The sequence below is a fragment of the Tachyglossus aculeatus genome, unplaced genomic scaffold (assembly GCF_015852505.1).
Source record: "Tachyglossus aculeatus isolate mTacAcu1 unplaced genomic scaffold, mTacAcu1.pri scaffold_78_arrow_ctg1, whole genome shotgun sequence".
Taxonomy (NCBI): domain Eukaryota; kingdom Metazoa; phylum Chordata; class Mammalia; order Monotremata; family Tachyglossidae; genus Tachyglossus; species Tachyglossus aculeatus.
The window spans coordinates 176,139-182,797 of NW_024045093.1; the positions used below are offsets into that span (position 1 = coordinate 176,139).

General features: G+C 44.5%; 1 pseudogene; it reads left to right on the forward strand.

Moving 5' to 3' along the window:
• Positions 1-587: 587 nt before the first annotated feature.
• On the forward strand, positions 588-6,107 carry LOC119924019 (annotated as a pseudogene).
• The last annotated feature ends 552 nt before the right edge of the window (positions 6,108-6,659 follow it).

The following is a 6,659-nucleotide window of genomic DNA, read 5'->3' on the forward strand; positions in this document are numbered from 1 at the left end:
AGCTCCAAATTGCACGTTTCTGGTAGGAAAGAGACCCAGGCATCCCCTCCCTACTGCTTTGATTCAGAGAAGAAGGCAGGATAAAAATGGATGGGCTCCCACTCTAAATCCCATGATTTAGCACTTATCTATATATATGTATATATGTACATTTATAATTCTATTTATTTATATTGATGCCTGTTTACTTCTTTTGATGTGTATATTTCTATAATTCTATTTATTTATAGTGATGCCTGTTTACTTGTTGTGACGTCTGTCTCCCCACTTCTGGACTGTAATCCCTATGTGGGCAGGGATTGTCTCTATTCATTGCTGAATTGTACTTTCCAAGCGCTTAGTTCAGTGCTCTGCACACAGTAAGCGCTCAATAAATTCTATTGAATGAATGAATTAATGAATGAAAGTGTTTTGAGCTCCTTTATGAAACATCCTTTAATCATCTCAAGACAAACCTAACAAGGATCATCGTTCTCTTTACCAAATCTGCAGCTCTCACTTGTGTACTGAGTGCCTATCTCGAGTTGATGGAGAATGAAAACAATGTGACAGAATTCATTCTACTGGGACTCATACAGGACCCAAGTATGAAGAAAATTATCTCTGTTTTGTTTTTAATCATCTACATAGTCACCGTGGTTGGAAACCTGATCATTGTGGTAACCGTAGCTTTCAGTCAGACTCTGGACTCCTCCATGTATTTCTTTCTGGCTCACTTGTCGTTCATTGATGCCTGCTATTCCTCAGTCAACACACCTAAACTGATCATTGACTCCCTCACTGAGAAGAAAATCATCTACTTCAAAGGCTGTATGACCCAGGTCTTTGGAGAGCATATTTTTTGCTGGGGCTGAAATCATTCTCCTCACGGTGATGGCCTATGACCGTTATGTGGCGATATGTAAGCCATTGCACTACACGACCATCATGAGCAGACATCTCTGTAGCTCACTGGTGGCCTTGGCCTGGGCCGGAGGCTTCCTTCATGCCACAGTTGAAAATCTCTTCATGGCACATTTACCATTCTGTGGCCCCAATGTCATCGACAACTTTATGTGCGATTTATACCCCTTGCTGAAACTGGTCTGCTCTGATACTCACACCTTGAGTGTGCTGGTTGCTGCTAACAGTAGTGACATGTGCATGTTGATCTTTATCCTGTTGATGATTTTCTATGCCTTCATCTTGAACTCCCTGAAGACCCACAGTGCCGTGGGTAGACTCAAAGCTCTCTTCACCTGTGCCTCCCACTTCACTGTTGTCATCTTCTTCTTTATTCCATGCATCTTTGAATATATGCAGCACACAACTACCTCATCCATTAACAAGGCTGTTGCAGTATTTTATACTATGATAAGCCCCATGCTAAATCCCTTCATCTACACATTGAGAAATGCAGAGATGATAAATGCCATTAGAAAGTCACTGAGCAAAACAGTGACTTTTGCCCTTGAATAAGTGGCAACTTAGGAAAAGTGTCATTAATATAAATGAGGAAATCAGCTGCAGAATGTTCTTACCCGCTATTTTGGAGAACACACACTGTACTGATCAAGGGAAACTTGGTCGATTATTTTTATCGATTTTAGGTCAGAGGCCAAATGAACATCATTTCTTTGATCATTTGGATATCTTCTAGTTTTAGATGCTGTTTTACCACCATCCCCTGATTACCTGTCGTTCATGTATAGCCTTTCCTAATGCAAGCATAGAGAATAAAGGGAAGGAGTGTCACTAAACGATGAGGGGGAGCCTGGTCTAAAGGAAAGAGCATAGGCCTGGAAATCAGAGGAAGTGGATTCTAATCGCGGCTCTGCCAGTGGTTTGTTGTGTGACCTTGAGCAAATCACTTAAAGTCTCTGTTGCCTCATCTGTAAATTGGGGGTGAAATATCTCTTCTCCCTCCTACTTAGGCTGTGAACTCCATGTGATACAGGGACCATGTCCTAGCTGATTAGCTTGTGTCTACCCCAGCACTTACTACAATAGCTGTCTTGTAGTAAGCACTTAATAACAATAATAATGGACACTGCGAGAACTACTCTGACAAAGTATTCATTGAACACCAACTGAGTGCACTCCACTAAACGCAGTTCATTGTACTAAGTGTTTGGAATTGGAAAATGTAAAGAAGCCATGCCTTCCCTGCCCACTGGTAGCATACATTGTAATTCAATGAGAGATTCTTTTTAATTTGGGGGTGGTTTTACCCTATTGTCTTGTGGATGTTGAGTTGTCTCCAACCCAAAGAGACTCCATGGACACCTCTCTCCCAGATTGCCCCACCTCCATCTGCAATCGTTCTGGTAACATATCCAGAGAGCTTTCTTGGTAAAAATACAGAAGTGGTCTACCATTGCATCTTCCTCTCAGTAAATGATTCTCCACTCTCAACTCTCTCCCATGCCGCTGCTTCCCAACACAGGTGAGTTTTGATATGTAGCAGATTGCTTTCCACTCCTAGCCACTGCCCAAGCTAGGAATGGAATGGGTAGGCCTCTGTTTGACTCTCCGTCCCATAGTCGAGATTGGTAGAGTACTGGAAATTCCCCAGATGCGATCCTGAGAGGGTGCTTTAATAACAATAATAGTGTGGCATTTGTTAAGCACTTACTATGTGCAAAGCACTGTTCTAAGCGCTGGAGAGATACAAGGTGATCAGGTTGTCCCACGTGGGACTCACAATTTTAATCCCCATTTTACAGATGAGGGAACTGAGGCTCAGAGAAGTTAAGTGTCTTTCCCAAAGTCACACAGCTGACAATTGGCAGGGCCTGGATTTGAACCCATGACCTCTGACTCCAAAGCCCGTGCTCTTTCCACTGAAACACTCTGCTTCTCTACCTATAGCTCTACTGAATAATGGGTCGGAAAAGGTTCTGAGATCAATCAATAGTATTTACTGAATGCTTACTGTGTGCAGAACACTGAATGAAGAACCTAGAAAATGACAGTACAGCAGAATGGGTATACATGATCCCCGCCCATGAGGACCTTACAGTCTTTAAGGGGAGACAGACATTACATTTGTAGATGAGGTCACTGAGGCATAGAGAAGTTAAGTGGCTTACCTAAGGTCACACAGCAGACATATGGCAGGGCAAAGATTATAACTCAGGTCCTCTGATTCTCAGGCTTGAGCTCTTTCTAGGGACCACATCTCTAGGGAACCACCTGTCAGCAAATTGCTGTGGACTAGCAATTAATTTGAAAATCAAGGTTATTTACCACCCTATACACAAAAAAGAATATCCAACAGTGACACCGACCTAAATACCTACCCTCAATTCTTCACATCCTTAAATGATGCAAAAATAGAAAAAGAAGTAGAAAACAGAATCAAGACCATTAAGGCTTCCTTTTAGAGAGTGGCAGCCTACATGACATCCAGATCCAAATGAATCTGAAGATAGATGGAGCAATTATAATGGAGTAATTATATTGCACAAGAGAGAGAAACCGCATGGTCTACTGGAAAAACCATGGGGCTGGGAATCAAAGGATCTGAGCTCTAATCCCACCCCTGCCCCTTGCTTGTTGTGTGACCTTGGTCAAAGCACTTAACTTTTCTGTGCGTCAGTTCCCTCAACTATAAATAGGTATTCAATGCCTGTTCTCCCAAGTACTTTGGCTGTGAATCCCATGTGGGACAGAGACTGTGTCTAATCTGATAAATGTCTATCTACCCCAATGCTTAGAACAGCATTAGACACATAGTACATGCTTAACAAATACCATAACGAACAGATGCCACATCTGACTTCTAGAGAAGTTCCAAAAACCCTGCCTATAAACAATACTTAGAATGCAATGACTAGAGAGGGTCACAAATAACGTGGCCTTGGAAAACTGGCAATCCATCGGCATCAAAGTATCACACTCTCCCAAGCACTTACTACATTCTTCTTTATGTAAACGCTCGATAAATGCCACTAAGTGATTGATTGGCCAAAGCGACTCTGGTCCCTTTGTTTGTTTCACTTGGTGGGGCGTTGTAGGAAAATGGATGACCCAAGAAACCCAAACAGCTGCTCTTGGGTGAGCTGAAATAAGGTAACCATAAGCAGGGTGGGCAATAGAATCAATTAATTGATTGGTCAGAAGCAGAAATGCTTTCAAGATCAAGTGAAACAAAACCCCAAATGATGTGGCATAGTGTCTATCATCGGAGAGACAGCAGAAGCTGACAGATCAGCCTGGCATTCAGCAGTTACAAATAAAGTCCTTGTGTTCCAACATCATTTCTACGAAGTCTATTATGTTGTACTTTCCCGGCAGCGTGGCTTAATGGAAAGAGAATGGACTTGGGAGTCAGAGGATGTGTGTTCTAATCCGGGCTATGCCACTTGTCTGCTGTGTGATCTTGGGCAAGCCACTTAACTTCTCTGTGCCTCAATTACCTCATCTGTAAAATGGGGATTAAGACTGTGAGCCCCTCGTCGGGCAACCTGATTACCTTGTATCTATGCCAGTGCTTAGAACAGTGTTTGGCACATAGTAAATGCTCAACAAATGCCACAATTGCTATTATTATTTAAGTGTTTAATTCAGTGCTTTGCACATAGTAAGTGCTCCATATACGGCATTGATTCACTGGTTAAAACTGGGAATGACAAATGCAATGGTGTAGCAAAGGGCCAGGGAGTCAGAAGAACTGTTTTCTAATCCGAGCTCTGCTACTTGTCTGTTGCGTGACCTTGGGCAAGTTACTTGACTCCTCTGTGCCTCAGTTACCTCTCCTGTAAAATGGGAATTGAAGCTGTGGGTCCCATTTAGAACACGGACTGTCTCCAACCTGACCATCTTGTATCTACCCCAGTGCTAAGAACAGTGCCTGACTCATAGTAAGCACTTATCAAATATCCAAAAAGGGGGAAGGGAGCATCTTTATATGCCCACAGTGTGGAAGGAATTGTTAGTCACACTTATGTAGCCCAGTAAAAATCTCAATAGTGGCATCCTTAAATCAATCAATCAATCAATCAATCGTATTTATTGAGCGCTTACTATGTGCAGAGCACTGTACTCAGCGCATGGGAAGTACAAGTTGACAACATATAGAGACCGTCCCTAACCAACAGTGGGCTCACAGTCTAAAAGGGGGAGACAGAGAACAAAACCAAACATACTAACAAAATAAAATAAATAGAATAGATATGTACAAGTAAAATAAATGAATAAATAAATAGAGTAATAAATATGTACAAACATATATACATATATACAGGTGCTGTGGGGAAGGGAAGGAGGTAAGATGAGGGGGATGGGTAGGGGGACGAGGGAGAGAGGAAGGAAGGGGCTCAGTCTGGGAAGGCCTCCTGGAGGAGATGAGCTCTCAGTAGGGCCTTGAGGGGAGGAAGAGAGTTAGCTTGGCGGATGGGCAGAGGGAGGGCATTCCAGGCCCAGGGGATGTCGTGGGCCGGGGGTCGATGGCGGGACAGGTGAGAACGAGGCACGGTGAGGAGATTAGCGGCAGAGGAGCGGAGGGTGCGGGGTGGGCTGTAGAAGGAGAGAAGGGAGGTGAGGTAGGAGGGGACGAGGTGATGGAGAGCCTTGAAGCCGAGGTTGAGGAGTTTCTGCCTGATGCGCAGATTGATTGGTAGTCACTGGAGATTTCTGAGGAGGGGAGTAACATGCCCAGAGCGTTTCTGGACAAAGACAATCCGGGCAGCAGCATGAAGTATGGATTGAAGTGCGGAGAGACACGAGGATGTGAAATCAGAGATCAGAGCCCAGGGTCTCCCCATATTCCCAGGATGTATATCTTTTTGGGACAGTTCCGCAACCTTGTAGTGTAGCAGTTCTGTGTCCTTGCTGTGGGTTGTTCAGGCGGAGGGAGGGGGTGAATTCACAGATAGGGCAGTCTTCCCACACTCCACCCCTTCACCTCCACTTGCGCCTAAAGCAATCTGGAGATGGGGACCACGATAGTTTTGGTGGAGGGCCTGCGCAAGTAACAACATCCTAGAACCAAAGCTGCACAGAGCACGATGCACCCTAGCACGATCCACTGGGACCAATATCCCGCTCCTACACTCCCGCAGCTCCACAGCCATGAGACCCACCCGCAGTATGTCACCATCTTTTGGTTCAGTGTTTCTATCTGAATTCCGGCTTTGGTTAGGTGGAGTGCGGTGCGATTCGAATTTTGTTGTGCATCTGCCAGGGTTTGTCGTAGCACTTTTGTGGCCTCCTCCACTTGCTCCGGCCAAGCTACTGAATCCACTAGATCCGTTGGAACGTCCCAGAGGAGGGTATGCTGTCCATGCCGCTCCCATCTGGACAGGTCGATATGATTAACAACGCTCAACCTTACTAAAGACATATCACTACAAACAAGCATTTAATTAGCACAGGCAGCATTAATATTATAATTAAGTGATCATGGTTATGTTTATATGTTCCCCGCACATCCAACATAATTTCCCATTACCCAAATACCAGTAGTCTGCCTCCTCCACCCTGGTGATGGAAATCAGCCAACTGTTCGGTATGCTCTCACTTTCCCTGGGGTCATATGAGCAGAATCAGTCCCTCTTTACTTGGGTACATCCAGAAGGGGAAAAAGGCTCCCACTGATTCCTGGACTCATTCCACCATCCCAACTTCTCTCCCAGAGGACCACCCGCTTGCCATCCTGCACAATCCCTAATCCCCCT